Source organism: Calypte anna, chromosome 20 (assembly GCF_003957555.1).
Source record: "Calypte anna isolate BGI_N300 chromosome 20, bCalAnn1_v1.p, whole genome shotgun sequence".
Classification (NCBI taxonomy): domain Eukaryota; kingdom Metazoa; phylum Chordata; class Aves; order Apodiformes; family Trochilidae; genus Calypte; species Calypte anna.
In genome coordinates, this window is record NC_044265.1 from 6,818,923 (window position 1) to 6,839,216 (window position 20,294).

The 20,294-nt window shown below is 34.2% G+C and overlaps 1 protein-coding gene across 3 annotated transcripts in view; it reads right to left on the reverse strand.

Annotated features, from left to right (window-relative positions):
- NCOA3 (nuclear receptor coactivator 3) overlaps positions 1-20,294 on the reverse strand; it is a 70,555-nt gene that overhangs the window by 19,331 nt on the left and 30,930 nt on the right. For all 3 annotated transcript variants that reach the window (XM_030463408.1, XM_030463406.1, XM_030463407.1), the window contains exon 3: positions 4,616-4,691. The gene's annotated coding sequence lies outside the window, so the exon portion shown is untranslated. The remainder of the gene's footprint in view (positions 1-4,615; positions 4,692-20,294) is intronic.

The window sequence follows — 20,294 nt, forward strand, 5'->3', positions numbered from 1 at the left end:
TAGTTCTTTCTAAAATCCAAACTGAATGGGCAAACACAGAGAAGGTATTCGCATGAAGCAGCCGGGTGTTGCTTGCAATAGCTGATACTGTTATTGCAGGATGTTAGCTATGGGTGGAGAATTTAAAAGGACATTCTTTTTAGAGCAGTACAAACCTTTGAAATGAGGCAGGACAGAGGCCTGCTGGCTGCACTGAGAAGCAAACTCTGGATTACTCTGGCACATGTACAAAACTCAGAAGTAAAATGGCATTTCTTTAAAGCACCAGTTCTCCTTGGAACTAAGCAAATCATACAATACTTAACATGAAGTTATAAGAAATCTTCATCTCAATTGATATGAATTAGAAGATGAAGGATAATATACTTTTCACATCACAACAAAATTAAAAACCACAGTAAAACATAATTTTGCATTTAACATAATTACATAAGATGCCCAACCCTGTAACTATGGTCATGGACTGCACAGATATGAAGCTGGTTTTACTTCCCTATATTTGATATAAAGCCACGATTAATAAGACAAGACCAATATACAGAGAGATGGAAGATCAAGCCTGAAAACTTCTATCCCATCATACATTCCTCAAGGGCAAAAATCCCTCAAACACATTTATAGTGGCCCATCCCATGTGAAGTTCAAAAGAAATAAACTATCATGCCACTAGATGACAGTCTAGCTCTGAATAACTGCAGGGGTAAGATTTTCTTCAATTAAGTAGCTGAATGAAACCTACTCATCTGAACAAGTAAGCCGTTTCAAAAGCAGATTATATAAAGACGTTACGATCATCCAAAAAGCAGCTGATTATCTGAAGCTGACGATCAACAGAACATAAAACTCATCAGGTCCCACGGCCCCAGAGCTCTCGGCCAAGGCTCAGCTCTGCAGTCATTCTGCAGGTGACAGCCACACACACTCCAGGGCTGGTGCTTCCCTGCAACTGCATTCACAGGCAGAGTACTGAGCTGCAGGGTTAAGAGCTACTGCGGAAAGAGAAAGGAAGAGCTTAAAATAAAAGACTTAGGGATAGGCTCAGGAAGGGTGTGGGCATGCTAAGTATGTCAGAAGCCAGAAGAAAATTCTATTTTAGAGGAAAGATTTAAAACACATTAAATAGCTGAAAATTTGATCTAGGACAGACAATTCACCAGAATGTAATTTTGCAGGTAGCAGGGTTGCATTAAATTATTTAGAATGGAAACATCATTTCTGGTTTCAGATCTACCTGACCTCTCCTCACAGCTAACTCACAGCAGAATTAAATAGAAAACCAAAATTACTATGTTTTGTCTCAAAAATATGATACATATCTGAGAATACAACCCTTCTTCTATTTAGGAAAACCTTCAAGCCTAAATATAGAAGCTTGGAGAAGGAAGGAAAAATTACCCAATTCGTGTAGGCTGTTTCCCTCAGGTCTGAAGCTGATGAGCTCCTCCACATGTATTTTCCTTTCCTTAGGAGTATCAGTACAAGCTGAGAAGGCATGCAATACCTAGAACAACTCTGAAACTGCTTAGCTAAGGAAATTACAGAAGCTTCTTCCCAATACAGATGCATTTACAGCACAAATTATTAAGTCAAACTAATCTCCCTGCTGCAGGAAACATTAGCTAAAGAAGCCATTATTCAGTGAGTTAATAATAAGAGGAATCACCAGTTAAAGAGCACCAGGTGATATATTTATGCATTGAATATGAGCCTTTAAGTTCTAATGGGCAAGAAAGATTTTCCAAGAATAATTTTGGTTTTAAGGTTTTCCTGGTCTTAGTAGTTATTTCAAAAGACAGCTCTGAAACACAGGTTTCAAAAGTTACAAATTTGATGCAATTTAACTACTAAAAGCAAAACAACTCTAATACAGCCATCTTTGTAAACTTCCTTGCAGAGCTAACAGGCAGGAGCAATATTTCTGGCTCATAAACCTATAATGCAGGCTAGAAAGGCTCTTCTGCTAGTTTTACTGCACAGTGCTATCTACCTAACCAAAACAATTTTTTCAAGAAAAGTCTACATAGTGAAATTCATTGAGTAGTTAAATCTAAAAACTAGCTTAATTTGACTCAATGAACAGCTCAGTTATCACACAAAACCTGGCAAATATAAGGAATTATGTTAAATTTTACATCCATACAAATTACCCAAAACACAGAAATTAATGTACCATATATTATTTTTACTCAGAATAACAGAAACACATAACAGCAACAACTTCCATGAAAAATCTCATTATTGTTCTGTTTTTCTTCAAAGTTGTGTGTACGAGATCAAAAAGTGGATGGCAGACTTATTGCATGGAAGGATGACTGACAGTGGGACTGTACTGTGAGTTTCACCAATCACTACCACACTATTATGCACTTTTTAATGAACTTGTATGCAAGTATTTCCTTAAAATACAAGAAGCTATACCACACTGATTACACATAAATACAAAGAAATGCTGAATATAAATTCTATCCAGTGATAAAGAGGTTTCTAAAATTTATCTAGTTTATATAATGCATAAGAAGAATTCTTTCAGAACGTCATATTTTAAAGCCAGGTGAACAATAATTCCAATATATATAAAACAATATTTAAATGTTTCCTAGTGTGAGGTCATCAGCATCAGTAACTAATCTTAATCTCCAAATGGAAGTACTTATGTTACTCCACTGTATTGGAATATTTCTGTCATTTTCATCAAAAATTTTGTGAAATAAAAGCATTCTATGCTACACTTCATTTAGCAATTGAAAACAGATGACACAAGCCACACTTTGTCCTGTCCAATATGATTTTCCATATTGTTTGGAAAAACAAAGCCATAGTTCTTGCCAAATAATTTAGAAAGCCACACATTTGTATGAAATAGAAAATGTTAAAGCTGATTGGAAGTAAATATGCTCAGACCTACAAAGTTTACACTTAAAGGAAATTTGAGAAAAAACAAGATAACCAAAGAGATAGTTCAAAGTTTTCAAAGCAAGACATTGTCTAATTCCATTGGTTGCAGCAGTAATGAACTAATATATATGTTCCTAATTCTACGTGTGATATGGAGTCAATGGCAGCAAAATTTTGAGAAAAAGTTACCAGCTTTCATGTTTATTTTCAAATACTAAGCACTAGTTGTGCATTACCATTTGATTTATTGTTTCAGATATAATCATAAATTTTCCAGAATTTTCCCCCCTTATTGAAACAAGAAAACAAGAAAATTAAGAAACCCTTTTTAAAGGTGCATACATCTATGTCCTTTGCAATGTACTACATACTTTTCATGCCAGTTCAGCTATTCCTCAGTGAAAACCATAGACAGATTGTTAAAATAGTACTGGGTTTTGCACAAGTTCTCATAATTATTAATCCACCCCCTGCAACAATCTGAGTATAGCTTTCCAAACCAAAACATAGGATTTAAAAACATCAGAATTTAGGACCAGTGCTTTCCACTTGTCAAAGTTTCAATATTTTAACGGGATTTTTTTTTTTTTTAATAATCTCTAAAATTCTGCCCTGCACTTCCAAGAAAAGGCTGCACACACCAACAATACAGTATGTCTGAAATCAATAAAGTTCCTAAAGCCATTTCCTAGAGAGCATTCAAGTCACAAGGACACCTAGAAATACCAAGCACAGCAAGCAGGAAGTTTTCAGATGGATTCAATAGTTTCTTTCCTGGTCTTACTCATCTCACCCTCACACAAACTGGGAAGGTGCTTCGGTAACAGTGTTCATTAGACCACTTTCTGGTAGTTTGTCTGTCAAGACACTGGTTTCCATCTCCAACTCAAGCATTATCAACCCTTGACCACATTCCCAGCAGCTGTAGGTGAAAGACCTATCCACCAAACAGGACATGGCAACTGGGAAGCTTCTGTCCTAGCAGAGACTCAAATACTTCAATAACAGATGCTTCAGTTTAGGTTTTGTATTCATTTAGCTGAAGTGTTTGAACACAGAGAAAACCAAAACCCACAAAGCAGAACTATATAGCACTGATTTATAACATATTCATACTATTTAAAAATCATATTATTTGCATAAAAACATTTTTAGCATTCCTTTGGTCCCATGAAAACACCTTTTTTTCCCTATACTAAGTATATATAAACATGGTATATCTTGCAATGCTTGGAAGTTCTTCCCCCCTGAGCTGACTTCCTGTTTGAAAAATTCACTAAGGAAAAAGCATACGTTGGCTCTTAGTGTTCCCTGTTAACTGGTTTACACTAAGAAAAGCCCCAAATATTTAAATTGTGTCTGATATAAAAAGCAGAGGATATTCCATTCAGCAATTCAGTGTTCTTAGTGAAAATCTGTTATTTCAAACTTCCAATTCCCTCAAATATACATATATAAAAAGTATGAGAGCTTTCCAGTGAAATTTCTGACTCAAAGCATTCTTGAAACTATGCAAAGAATCTTTTAAGACTGACCACAGAAACAACTGATATACAGAAGGTTGTTTTGTTTTGTTTTTCTTCTTTCTTCCCTCCCAATTTGTCTTGTATAACTACATTTATAGTTTGTAAACTGCAGCTTTTAAAATTGTAAGGAAATAAGTCGTCTTCAAATTAAGTATTCAAATATTTATGGTCTAAATATGGAATAAGTCACTTACTTGTCCTTAGTAAACATCCAAGCACAGCATATTTTTCAGAGGACCTTCAGAATCAGAAGTCATTTTAAGTCACATCCTGGAAAACAAAAAAGGCTGTATATTTAAAAACAAGCAAACAAAACAAAACAAAAAACCCCACCACCAAACTGCTTGCTTTTCTATTTTTTCATCTAATATTAATAATCTTACCCAAAAAGTAAACATTCAATATTGAGATGTTTAAATGTCAAATCAGTTTAAAATTATCTTACAATAATTGCAACTCTCATCTCTGCTATATGCTAAACAGATCAAAAGTCTGAATCTTAACATCACAAATCCATCCACTAAGCTAGATTTCCTTTCACATATGAATTAAGTATATTACTTTAAATGTAATTTTTTTTTCTTTGGAAAAGAAATAATGAAACTGTTGCAAATGTTTGACTGCAGCCCTGAATTATTAGTTTGTCAAGTTATGACTGGCAAGTAGAAATTAACTGGGTAGCCACTCTGTCAGCCTGTACACGTTGCTTGGCACATAACTATTATATGAGAACAGCAAACTGTTTTCAGAGCTATGAACTCTCAGGTTTCTGTTATTTTGGTTTTTTATTAAATTCTAGGAATGATCAATCCATATTTTCATGCATTTTTTACAAGGTATGATTAAGTATACCAATTAGTGAGATTCTGGGTTTCTACAGAAAATTACAGTAACTTAGCAATACTTTTAAACAACAGCTGTGTGACTGAAAACTGCTTAAAGCACAATGTAGAACAGAGGCTGTTCAAATTAAATACAAATAAATGGCTCTTGGGAGAGATTTATGAGATATTCACATGTAAGCACACACCATAGCCCTAACCAAAATCAAGAGTTCCAAAATTGATACTTCTACCCAGACTACTTAATAGGCAACCACTAGCAGGCAGGTAAGAGAGTTTTAGTCAAGTAACTAATTTCTTAAGCAATTAAACTGAATCTTTTCATATCGACTGATTGCATTTGCAATCACTGCTGTTTATTGTACCTTTGACAATACTGATAGTAGTTTTATTTATATGAACAGGAATTTATACGAACAGGAATTAGAAGGTAAAGGCATAAATTGCATTCACTGTACAGTTTGATGTGCAGGGTTTTTTCCTCAAATTTTTACAACAGCACAATGAGCTGGTGAGTGAGTATGCCTGTGCAAGAACAGAAGCTGTTTAACACAATCACAAACAGAACTCTCACTGAGAATTTGACCTGTGCAGGAGAAATGAACAGCATAGAAGTCATATAAAGGTGGAGAGTGAAGACACAATTATCAAAAGGATTCTGTATGACAGGGAAGGTAAGCAGCAAGTAAAAGAACCCTGAAAATGCAGACAGTTGAAGACTTTAATGCTATTTTAATTATTTTTTTAATATTCACTTTATATTCCTCTCAGGTAAGTATTCATTCCACAGATGTCAACATCTGAGCTGTTTAAACAGAAGATGGAATACAACTTTTACAAGAAGTACTGCAGTAAAGTAACTAAAAAAGATAACCTTCTGAGTAATCTGAAGGGTTAGAAAAACATCTAGAGTAGTATTTGCATTCATTTGGTCTGGCCTAATACTGCAGAGGACCACCCAATAAGAGCTGTCAACTGGCAAGGCAACATAGACAGATATTCTAAATTCTGTTCTACAGACCACATTGAAATTAAAATAACCTGAAGCAGGTTTTTGTTGAATTTTGTTTTGTTGCTTTGGTTTGGTTTTTTTTCATCAAAACCCTACCCAGTAAACCAAAAAGTTAACACACCAAATATGCTACAGTAAAATCTTGGCATATTGTCAAAAGTAAATTAGACCTTATGTACTACTACTATAAACAGTAAGTCACTACATTGTTATCATCTTGTGTTTAAATCAAAAAATAAAATCTCTCCTTTTATAATATTTGCTCTTTTCCCACTAATGAAAGCCCTGAGTTACATACTGAAAGCTGACCACTCAACTTTATCCCTCCTGCTTCCTTTCAGAATAGAGAGAACAGTCAACTTTAAACACAAAAAATATTTTATTTCAATATAATTTCCTGTTCTGCCTCACATGAATGAGTTTAGATTATTACAGTGCTTGTATCAAAGCACAGTCATGCAGTAAGTGATTCCTAGTCTCAGAGCCAGTATTCTTCCATAAAGCTGGGCATTTGGGGCTCTGCACCCAGCTTCTCCATCAGCTCTCACCACACCACCACCACTTTCAACACATGACCATACTGCTTCCTGCCTAAAAACTGCTCAACCAGACCTTTGACTGATTTCCCCACTTTCAGAATGAGCTACAAATACACTCAGCTTACACCATGTAGAAGCTAAGCACCCAGAATAGCCCAGCTACCAAATTTAAGTGTACATAACAGTCCAGGTCTTGATCCAATTCTTAAAACATGTCAAAGAAAGATTACATCAGAGTTTAGATGGGATGGCTAGGTAACAAGCCATAGTGTTGCCTGTGACAAAGACAACAATTCTGAGAGAGAGCTAAAGATACACTTTATAAAGGTTAAATATATACATACATATTCATAGTCAAATGTGCTAGATATGGTAAATACAACAGCTATTTTTTGCAAGAAGACATAAAAAAGACTATAGCTGTAAAACCTCCTTAAATGATTCAGAGATAATTAACACGCTTGTTGAAAAAGGAATCAAATACAACGCACTACACTTCAAACTACAGTACATAAAACCAACATAATTTTAAAACTCATGGGGAACAGAAAAGCACAGCAGATAAAAAATGAACCTTAACTACAGCTTTGTGGCTCTAAAAGAACAATGTAAAAAACTATTGGAACAGATAACAAGATTCAAGTACAGGGAGTTAATAAAGAGGTCTTGGTGTACTGTAATTATTTTATACTAAAAAGTCTTCTTAAGATTAAATCAGCTATACTTACATTGTAAAGCAAACAGCAAATTATATTGTCAATTGTATTGACTCATCTTTATCTTAATCTTACATTTTTATCAGTACAATAAGTAAGAAAATACTACTCCAAAACATTGGTATTTGCTCACTCTCTTTTTTCCCCATCCTCTCTGCCAAAAAGGTCATTTTCTAGATAATAAATGAGTCAGACAGAGACTTCAATGAATCAGAGTGTCAGCTAAAGAAGAAAAAACAGGCGCCATCTACAATCTGGTAGCCAGTGAAACACACCTTGTTGCAACATGCTAAATAATCCTAAACTCAGCACACATCCTTTTTATACTGTATGTTCCATCTTAGGGACATTAATAATTTTTCAGCCTTGTCAGGTTTCATTTACCAGTTTCCCTGCAGTGTTTAGTAAGAACTATGCACTCCTGGGCTATTTTTCAGACATGACAATTAACTTGAGCCTTGTTCACTTTGCATATATTAAAATGACAGGATACTTTCAGTTAAAGGATGGTCAGAGGTGAAACACACTTGGAGTGCATCTCCTGTTTCTCTAATAAATAATGCATGTACTCTATTTTTGGTATGTCATTATTTGTTAATTTGTTTCCTATACACCCCTGTTTGCTAGACTCAGCAATAGATCTAGTACCCTGTTATAACAAAATAAAATGTATGAAGAGAGAAGGGGGGGCTCCAGTGAACTCTGTTGCAAAGAAATGAGTCTATCCTTATGCCTGTGCCATATGCTGCAGAACGCTTGTAAAAATTTCTCACCTGTCAGGTTCTGCACAAAGCAGTGTGGTGAAGTGGTTACTGCATCTCATCACAGGTCCAAAGAAATGTGAGTCACATTCTAGACTCAGAAGCCAGCTGTGAAAAGGTATCAAATTTATTTGGCTAGATGTGTTTGGTAGGATAGAGCTCTCATAAGTAAAAGGCAATTGGGTATGCTTCAACCATACCATATTTGCATGACTCTGGCAATAAGAATTGGTACGCTCAAAGATAGCAAGCCAAAAATTACTGAAGGTAGCCTTCAATCTTGACTAATTTCCAAACCACTGTACTACAAGAGGTAATTTGGGCCTTCAAAATAGCTGATGGCAACAGATGGATGTTTTTAGAATATATATAGAATGTTTTTTAACACAAGGAACTCCTTATAGACCTGGATCTGGAACAGTTAGTAAACAGATTTTTTTTAAAAGAATTATTTTAAAATTAATAAATATATGTAGAAATAAAAAAAATCCTTACCTCAAGTATCACAAATGAAAGAAACAGGATGTGATTTCTGGGATGCTATAATGGGACCTGGTAATACTTATCTAGTAAGAAACCACAAAACACCACCATTCTTGTCTGCACCTCCAGATATTTTAAGAGCAGAAGAAACTCAGGCTCAGTTGCTGACTGAAATACATATGGTCTACTTAGGTTTTATATTAATATTTAATGACGTTCTAAAAGTGGAAAACAATTATTTCCATCCTCCTTGCCAAAAACACTGAGTAGTATGGAAAGAGATTGTACTATGACCAGTGCACAAACCCCTCTACTATTCTAACAGTTATAAAATCCTAAAAAGTTATATTTATAATAGAAGTATTCCATTGACAAGACCAAATACCCTTGCCAGTGCTCACAGAAGTCCCAAGAGTATTGAAGAGTCACTTTCCAGCTCTCTATACAACTAATTCATAGGTGAGTGCATGCCATTTGACTCATGACATAATCCACAGGCTAGTAAGACAGCTGCAAGCTGTACAATGCATCTCTATACATTACAATGTCAGCTTAATTAGGGATAAAGCTTGAGTTAATTCACATGATTTTTTAGATTTGAGCTACATAAGCCTAATTTATTTATAGATGTCTAAAGTGTAAAATCTCTCTAAATTGGAAAAGAACATCAACTAAGAGCCTTAAAAACATTAAACTAGCAGTTAAACCATATAAATCTGAAAACATTATTTACTTATTTTCAATCACTTCTAAATTTAGTTCTGCTTTCAAGCACACATTGATTTCAGTGATGAAAGTCTGACTTATGCCTTATCAATACATCACTCAAATTCTTTGAAAAAATTTACTGTTATGCCTTATGATGTGATTATCTTTTCATACCAAATTTCAATCACTGCCATTATAATGAAAAAGTCCAATGCAAAGTGATGATTGATAGAAACTAAGTAACAATCATACCAAATGCAAAAAGAAAGTGATAACTACTAGTAGATATTAGATAGGATATGTGCCAACATATAAAACTCGGAGATTTATATTATATGGGAACAAAATCACACATAAATATGGGCTGTTTTTTTCTTACACAATACAATAGGCATCAGAAGTGAATGATGGAGATATTTTCCTACATGACCAGATAAAGATAGGAGAGCTCTTACCTTAATTTTACTATGACTAAGGATGCAGTTGTCCCTTAAAAGAGAAGCAACTTCCCACAGTTTCAATAGAGCAAGAATTCAATCTGCAACTTACCAAAAGCAAGACCTATCATTTTCTTTGAGCTATGCAAAACCTGACATTTCAATAGGACAGAGCACACAGGATGTCTTTGGTAAAAAAGAAATATGTAGTCAACTAAACTTTGATTTTAGTTTGAGTTTGATTCAGTCAATACACATGATCCCTCTCCAAGTTATCAAAAAGGCTGTCCCCTTTCCTGAAGCTCTGCATGTGCCATCAGCGAGTCCATTCTACTTCCTGAGACCCTGAATAAGTTCACATATATATTTTATATATTATTAGCAACTGTACATATAAATAATTTATATTATATAAATACTAGAAACTTTCTTGTAAAAGCCTGTCCATTGCAAGATTAAATTTAGAGGCAGAAGTCCTTTTACATTTGGAGCTAAATCTCTTAACAATATCAAAATGCCTTCAGATAAAGGGGAAAAACAGCTGGTTTTGACAGAATGAAACATTTACTGTACACACTATCAGTTTCTGACACGTGATTGCTATCAAGTAGCAGCTTTTTAACTTTTAGCAGTAATACTCAGAAAAACATTAAAACCAAATGAATGTGTTGCTTTTTTCACAGTTATTATTAGCCATGGATGTTTATTCCCAGTATTTTCAATTTAGTCTTTGAATCTTGTATGCAAATCGAAAGCATTCACAGCTCAGTATATAAGGAGATTGGTTTTAAGAAAACTGCATATTTGAAGAAGTAAACACTTTCAACTGTAAAGTTGCAGAGCAAAAATATTTTTTCACCATAATTGCACAGCTGAAGAAATTAAAAAGCAAGTCTCTCAATGAAAAGCTATAAGCAATCTAGAATTTTTGTAATGCTCTCATCATACTTTTGTTTCCCCCATTCTACTTCGGGCAACTGTTCATCTTGGGAGATCAGATGTGATCTAGTTGATGCTCGTGTGCTTTATATACCACTGCCATTAATCATCCTGCCATACATTCAGCCTATCAGCCTGCTCACTTCATCTACCATTTTCTAGTACTTGAATAATCACAAATTATTAAGCAGCACAAAAGTTTATCAACAGCTGGAAACTTCAAATACTTGAAAAGAACAGCCTTGATGTTTGTATTTCCACACAGCTCTATCATGTTTTGCCTTAAAGTACTGGGGAACAGCAAAATAGAATTGTTTCTTCAGTTTTATAGACTTTCCCAGCAGATACTGCAAACTTCCAACATTCCAACAAAGCTTATCTTTTGTTGGGTGGATGCTACAAAAAAATACCATTTCCAGCCAATCTAACCAAGTGAGTCAAGTTCTTATGCTGGGCATAAAGGCTTCTATAGTGAAATTGCTTGAACATTTACTACATCAGATTAACTTCAGAATTTACTGCAATGTCCTGGCCATCAACAGAAAGAGCCTCTTTGATTCTGACAACTAAAAAGCTTTGATTGAAATGACACAAAATTAGGTCTGCAAAATATGCAATCTAGGGCAGCAATTCCATTAATTTTTATATTAAAGTCTAGACAATCTTTTGCTCCACATTTATAAGAACACAATTTGTTACACAATTAACAAATTAGTTTCCAATGTTAACCTTGGAAAAACTCCAGTCTCTCAAGACTTCCATATTACAAATACGAAGAAAATGGCACAGTGTCATGATTCATTAAATATTTTGGTTCCAGTCTTTATTACAATAGTATTAGTACCAGAATTAGGCGCAAATAAATTAATAGAGAGAAATTAGCCTTTTCAGTGGTGCTCTGGGACTGCAGCAGGCAAGCTGGAATACAAGCCATCTAAAACATCCTCAGAGTAATTTCTTTCCATTCTCCTAAATGCTCAAAAGCCAGTTCAACAAAATATACCATCTCACACTACTCCAGGCCTCCAGTAATGGACAGAAGGAATGATCAACATCTTTAAAAGAGCTCCACAAGTTGTGTGGCCTGCTGTCGTGTATCTGCAGACAGCTGAAATACTCAGTACTTCAAACAGCAGAAAAATACGAGGGAACAGTATCCTGGTATGAAAAAATAACAAAGACAACAATGAGAAGCACCTTAAATCACTTAACATGTTTAGATTTAATAACAGCAATGTGTGAAACAACTAGAAATTATGCTATATCTGTCGATCTTTTAGATTTTGGGCGATCTTTAAGTTAAATAATAGGACTGTGCAACAGACAAAACTCAGCCTACACAACTGATGAAGAATGTGACCTGCTAGTATATTTTTAACACAATATTAGTTGTAACTGGAAAATAAAGTAGCCAGCCATAAAAGAGTGTTGGTACAATAGTTCAGTGATGTAACGGAAAGCACAAAATAAGTTTCCTGTTTCTATAAACACCTGCTTTTTCTTCACACAAATAACACATCTGAGGAGCGTGTGAGAAAAAAAATCCTTATAGAAGAAGAATTATATTAACTAGACCACTGTTACTGCCTGCTCAACACAACCATCTGCATATCTGTGCAACTAATAATATAAGCAAATACAAATTGCCTACCATGACACCTCATCTGGTATGGGGTACCTAATCTCAGAATAGAACAAACATATCTATATTAATTCTGCAATTAAAATACATTATAAGTATTTCTTTTAAATTGTCATTCCTAATGCTCCTAGTTAACAGTACAGGTGGGCACACCTACTTTTAATCTCTAGAAGAAAATAATAAATACAGCTTTAAAATTCTTTCAATTGCAGACGTATATTTCATAATTTTCAGTCAGTGAACTCAGAGATGACTAACTAGTATTTGTTGGGTGAAACTAATTTTGCTATATTCTGCCCTAAATTTCTGGTATACAAATAAGCATTCAGCTAAATCTTGCTCTCCCTCAAGTAGAATAATTTTAAGATTATTTGTGACCTAAATTTCTTTTTGTATAGCCCATGCCAATTTGCCTGAGAAAGGAATCAAAGGAGCAGTGGTCATTAGAGCTGCAAGAGAGAAAAGAGCCCAGAAGAGCCCACACATCTGTGACATCTCAGTGTGAATGGAGACAATAGGCGCCTTATACAGCCATAATGGAGGGTGTGGGGGAGGAAAGCTAGCAACCCCTTTTTGTTTGGAATGTGAAGATGTGAATAATTCCATAAAATGCAGTAAAGAAACATACGTGCCATAACTAAATCAGTCTTCTTTCTTGATGGATTTCTTAGCTGTATTCAGTTTTTACAAGAATCAGGCAGAAGTCATGTAATAGACTCAAAGAGAGAGAGGTATGATGGACACATTTCCTAAAAGCAATAAAACAAAAGGGCAAATCCATGGAACAAAACCTAGCATTTCCATGGACCTCAAAAAACGTTATTGCCTGGCCACCACAGAATTAGATCAGAACCTTAAAGAAAACAAAAAAACAAAACAAATCAAATTCTTACTAGATCTCACTGATTAAAACTGAGAAAACTTTTAAAATTTATTTCCAAATTTGACATGGTGTTTAGTGATTCTTTAACCAACATGATTACTATCACTTGAAATTGAATTAATCAGCTCTGAATACATCTACTGTAAGTTCAAAAAGAGCTTTCAAATCTTAGGCTTCATTTTTAATATGAGTTTTTTACTAGAAAGACACATTGGCACCCTAAAGGGACTAAGCAAGTAAGACAATCACTGAAAATTCCCAGCTAGAAGTCTTGAATTACATTATACAAATCAAGATTTAATTTTCAAAACCACTTAGAATTCTGCCAAAACATTTTTCCACAATAAACAAAGACATACAGGATGCATGACACATATACTCTGAATTTTCTAGCACATTATGTTATGGTATTTGTTCACATTACTTATAGCTCAGATTAAAAGTATGGAAACCAAATATCTTAAATACCTTTAGTGGGGGTGAGGAACTCAGCACATCAATGAGTTAATGCTTGTGTACACAAGTAAGAACACAAATAAGGTGGTGTTATTCTCTGTAAAGTTAGTTGTGTTTATAAAACAATATGCACCTCAGAAGCACTAGGGAACATTAATTTACACATCTCTAGTGATATGTGAGGACATCACCACATTCCCAGCCCTCAAGATGGACAAGTTATTACACTGTCACTGTATGACTGTACCGCGATGACTAGAGAGGAGGAGAGAAGGAGAAAAAAAACAACAAAAAGAGCAGGCTTTCAAATGAATTCTGGATAATAGCTGCTACGCCTACACACCACTTTCGAGCAGAGAACAAAAACATCAAAAAATACTTTTATGGCTCTATAACGAAGTTAAGGGGGAGACCACAAGGAAAAGGTTAGCATTTAAGAAGTAGAAAGCTCATCTACAAGGGAAGAACTGAAACACCCAGAGAACATGGTAAATTGAATGTAAACAGGAAATACGAGACTAAAAAAAGAATGAGAAGAGTGCCTTGCACTGAACTCCAACTGATAATAACAAGATATTTAAACAACACATCAGGAGCAGGAAGTCAGCTAGAGAGACAGCAGACCTCTCCATGGCAAAGGCAGAAAATGGGCACTGTGAGAAGAAAAGCCATAGCTCTGAAAATCTTTGTGTTGGCCTTGACCACCGAAGATACTGGAGAGATTCCAACTTCCAGCATTTCCGTGTAGCAAACTGGTTGGAGAAGAAAAATTAATTTTAAAGAATTATAGAGGAAGAAGTAAACCAAACAGACACATGAGGTGTTAATCGGTCACCAGGAAAATCATCCATCATGGAATGACTTCTGAACTGGGAAAGCTTATTGGAGAAAAAAACCAAAGTTGCTCAGAACCAAAGTGACTTCAGACCAATGTAGTGTTTCTTGTCTTTTTAAACCTGCTAAAAGCTGTAAGAATATACATATATATATATATATACACACATATTATTTCACTCAGGGAACTTGTAAAGATACTCCTTTGCTAGTAGGAAATGTGATTTTCTAGGGTTTGTGGACAGAGCTTTACCAGAAAGCTTCCCTAGTAATTGATTAAGTCCAAGAAAAATGAGTGGAATAAACATGGCACTGTAATTCTGAACATCTAATATTTTCTAAAATACAAACTTCAACCATTTTTGAGCCAGAGGTCAATGAAAAAGGAAGAGTGAAGACAGTTCAGTTCAACCTTGAATTGGGCAACTCAGTTTTTTAATTTAGGTTGTTTTGTTTTTTTTTCCCTTTACAACTATGTATAATTAAAGACCACATTTCTCTCATTAAAAAAAAAAAAAAAAAAAAAAAAAGAAAAAGATTTAAGCTCCTTGCTTCTGCATCTTCTCCATTTTCTCTAGTCAGATTCCAGCATAAACTGTCCATATTTTCAAATTTTATTTTATATCGCTGGGGGAGTGAAATACTGGTTTTCTTCTTAAATGAAAAATGATATGCTTTGCTAGTCATGTCACTGTCACAGTTGGGGTTTGAAGAAAAAAAAACAAATATAATGAGTTTTGGAAAAAAATGGCAATACTGCAGCCTGCAACAGAGACTTATAAATGTGAAGACAAAGCAATTGTGTTTTACTTCATATATTAACTGCAAAGTATTTTAACATGAAAAATATTTAAACATACAATATCTGTGACTTGTAATTGCCAAAATTGCTTCAAGAAAAAATGCATTAATATTATTTAGGTCATGAACAAAAATAAGCATATTAGTCTAGTAAAAAAAATATGTATCTTAGAGAATGAACAAAGAGAACACCTGACCATCAGTGCATTGTGTGAAACTATGCACAGAAAGGATCTGTAAAATTCAAAACTACAGACTTGTTTGCACTAGAAGACCTAATAGCATTATTATACCAATAAAACACTATTTCTACATTACACCTATCTGGTAACAAGCTAACTGGAGTTACACCACCTTAATATTTGATAAATTAGCACAAATGTTCAGTCAGGAACGTTCAGCCACTATAATGAAAAAAGTCTAAAAATAGTGTCATAGTAACACTGATACATTTTACCATGTGGGTAAACACAAAAATTTGTATATTCAACAAATACTCGTGTGCCAATCACCTCAATTCCTTTTCTAGATTGATGGCAAGTGAACGAATGTATCTCTGAAATACTTGAAAACAGAAAAGCTATCTAAGAATACTTAAACAGCCCATGAGAGAACACACTGCAAATGCTGTACTGCAGTACACTGGTTGTGACATTCACTCATTTACAACACTAACACTGAGTTTTGCACACAATCACAATAGCAACAGCACAGCTCAAAAGTTGGGTTTCCAGCAAAGTAACCCAAAATACATCAATAAAGAATTCAAACCAACTTTCCTCGGTAAAGATGTGCCTATGTACACAAAAATATTAGTTTTCTTGAGTACATGTACATGGTGGGATGCATCAAAACAGCAGGGAAAATACAGTTAATCAAATCTGTCTCTTTTGAGATCAACTGATTTTTAAAACCCATCTTGAATCTACATATTTTAACAAACTGGTCTAATAAAGGCTGAATTCCATACTGACTTGAGGCCTTAGATTAAATTTAGTAATTTAGATATTTTTTTTAAAAAAGGGAATTCTTTCTTAGACAATTCGAAATTACTTCAGTGTAGAAGTAGAGTGTTTGGCATGAATGTTAGTATGAAGTATTTAGTAAGAACATTTGTGAGGAGAAAGAAATGTACCTTACACCACTGACTGGCAATGAAAATTACAACCATCACAATCACACCCATCCATTCTATCTTTAGGGGTCACCTACAATCACCCATCCATTTTACCTCTAGGAGTCACCTACCATTTCAAGTTACCTGAAATCAGACCAATGTGATCTGTTCAGCACTGCACTGAGTTACTGAAGTAACAGGAAACTAAGCCTAAAAATAGACAAGCAAACTGTGTAGACCAGCAGAAAATCTGTCAAATATGAAATAATAATTTCTTCTAGACAGATTATTAGGATTATTAAACAGGAACAATTACATACAGAGTTCTGAACATTTAAACACTATCACAACTTTTAGAACATCTAAAGCAAGCAGAACAACATTCCCATTATTTGGCCAATGCACATAAACTGTTTACAAATATATCAAAATGCCTACCAGACAATTTCTTCAAAGAAAGTAAATGTATCAACATCTTCTTTTTAATTTTTTTCAGAGAGAAGTTTTTGTACTGTATTCGAACATGGAATTGTATTTTAACCGTATTTTTTTTCTGGTTTCTAGAAAATGTATGTTTCTAAAAGAGTATCACACATTCAAAACAAAGAAGTCTGGTCTAAAGTTCACTGAAACATTCAACAGGAAAAAGTTATTTTAAAGCCTTAAACATTACTCTTACTGTTTCACATTATATTGCCAGATTACAAATCTTTAATGTTGTGTCTAAATTTGATAAACGAATATCATTGTGGGTTTATAGTCTGGATTCTCATCTTAATGAGAGTTAACATCTTTAGAACAAAATGTTCAAAGCTGCAAGACATATGCTGAACATGTGTATACAAGTAAAGCTTTGAAAGCTGCTTAAAAATGTGAGAATGAGTGAAGCTCACGTTACTCTTGATAAATGTCAGCTGTCAGGCATTGCAGTCCAATACACATTATTGTTTCCACAAGCTAGAGCCCAGAAATATGCAATTTTTACTTCACCAGCTGAATATAACACATTTACATGGCAACACCTACCCGAGGTCAGAAGTTTAGCATTTTCAAATTTTAACTGCCAGAGCTGGGTATTCTTACATAGACAACATCACTACGCTGAACTTAACTGAAGTAATTCCAGAAACCTTGAATGAAGTTAAATATAAAACTCTAATATACACACTCAACATCAAACCAACTCAAAAAAAGCCTGAAAGAGAACATACAATTGTTCTTATATCCACTATAAATAAAATTAAAACTCTATATTTTTTACAGTCCAATTTTATTTGAACATTTTCTGCTGGAGTAAATCACTCATTATAAAATGCTAACTGTGTCTTGCAGAATTAGCTCAACAAACTGAGGAAAGTCTTGGACCACTTAAAGGGCATGATTGGAATCAGACTGGCAGAACTTTCCAGTAAGAAGTGTTACTTTATTATGTGATAGAAATATGTCAATCATCTCTATCCACCAGTGTAGTTCACTTAAAATCTGTCCATTCCTGAACTCCCCCCATATGAAAGCATATTTATCATTCCATGTATTTGAAAAAATTAATACTATGCTGCCATAACCATGCCAAAGAGGCAAATTTCACTGTGATTACCACGTTAACAAGGAGGTTCCTCTTACCCAACTAAGTCTGAAGCACTATGATAGTCTTCTGTGAATTTTTATTTGAACTATTCACTGGTTTTCCTGAGTAGGTTAAAAGCTCAATGTGCTGACATTAATATACCTATTATTCCTATACTGGAATTTTCAGAACCCAGAACCCTTAGAATCAGTCTGTTTCTGTTAATTCAGTAAGAATTCTATCACCAGCTCCCATGGAAACATTAAGGCTGAAAGTAATATTTCTTTCAAATTTTTATTTTCATGAGGAAAAAAAAATCTTTGACTTTAGTATTTTTATTAGTCTCAAACAGAATGACACAGCAAACGTGTTTTGTCTTATCAGAAGACTCACAAAATCTGTATTTTATTTAGAACTATTTCCCAAGTAATTTAGAAACACAGGTGTGCACTGTACACAGAGCCAAGAAAAACAGATAAAATATCTCTGTTTACTCAACAGACACCTTTTAAGCATATTCTGGTACTATGATGTATGTTAAACCTGGTCCCTCCATTGGGTAAACTTCTCTTTTAAATCATTATTCCATTTTGCTTGATGGTTTTTAAGAACACCATTAATAACTTGCAATGTTCACATTTATTTTAAAAAGACACACTTTTTACACACTAACTCTTCTGTTTGTTTACAGTTATAATAGGTAATCCAAATGATCTTTCATCAACCACATTGAACTCCAGTATTGCAAAAACAGAACAGTGCATTTTTTGTAGTAAGTCTACCACTTACATGCAGCAATGTAAACATCAAAATAACATCCTCTGACTGCTAAATTGATTATAAGCACTAAGTAGAGCAAACTATCGTTTCAGAAGAACACAAACTCTTCAGATCTTTTATGTTTTAAGAATACTAAATACAGAAGTCCCCTTACACATTTAATTTACAGTATTCATTGCATCTGCTCTGAAACCAATATTGGTGATGTGAAATTAGAGGTAAACAATCAAGGCAGAAAATCTAATAAAAAGACTGTAACATAGAGTAATATGCCCATTAATACTGTCAAGAAGATGTATAGTTCTGAAGAGTAACATTTGTATATTCTGTTTCAAAAACACCCCTGTTTGTCTAGAGGACTGGAAAAATCTTAAAAACATTAAAAATAATTAAAGTTATCAATACATATATATATATATTCAGTACATATAATTCAAAAGTATTAATACAAAAATCATTGAAATTAATATTATCAGAAAGGTTTCTACCTACACAGGTACTTTTCATGTGAACGACAGTCATAGATCAGTAGAAAAGGACATTGAGACCATCACAGAGCTTGTAATTCCCCTTCCTTCTCCATTTGCATAGCTAGGATAACAGAGCTTTACACTCTCAGTTTGTAACTACAGTAAATTGGTATTAGGTAAAAAGCAAAATTATTTCTCCTACTTTAAGACATAAGAAATTCTCTGTCAAATAAAATAAACTTTCCGTAAATGTCCATGCTTGCTACACATCCTTTTTTTCTCCCCAGAACAAAGATTAGCACTTGTAAAATACTCAGATACACATCACTAATTTTCCTATTTCTATCAGATCCCAGCCCTGAGGTTTATTACAAAATAATCTCTACAGTTGTCTGTTCTAGTGCTGGAAGTGGGAATTTGTTTTAAGTAGTAACATCCAAAATGAAAAATATTCATTCTCGATTTTCACAGTGTCATTACCAAAAGACTACAACAGCACATGGACCGAGCAAGACAAAAGACATAACATTTCTGCTGACAAATCATTTTTGCTCTGAATCTATTTATATTTGTCAGATCTTCGATTTATCAGGACATTCCCTATTTGTACCTGAAGAACCAGAATTATGTCCTGTAAGGATTACAGTATTATTATCATAATTGTTATAAGGATTATTGTTTGTGCTTTTAATTTACTTCTCTTGAAAACCATGCATTTCTACTGCTATCTGACTGGAGAGAGAGAGTGAACAATGGGGCTGGTGTAGTGATACATTATGAAGACTTTTTAATACCACAAAACTGTGAAGTTTATCCCTTTTCTTGTTTTAGCCTTCTAGATACACACTTCAGCAGACTGAAGCATAATAAGGAAATAATATAAAAT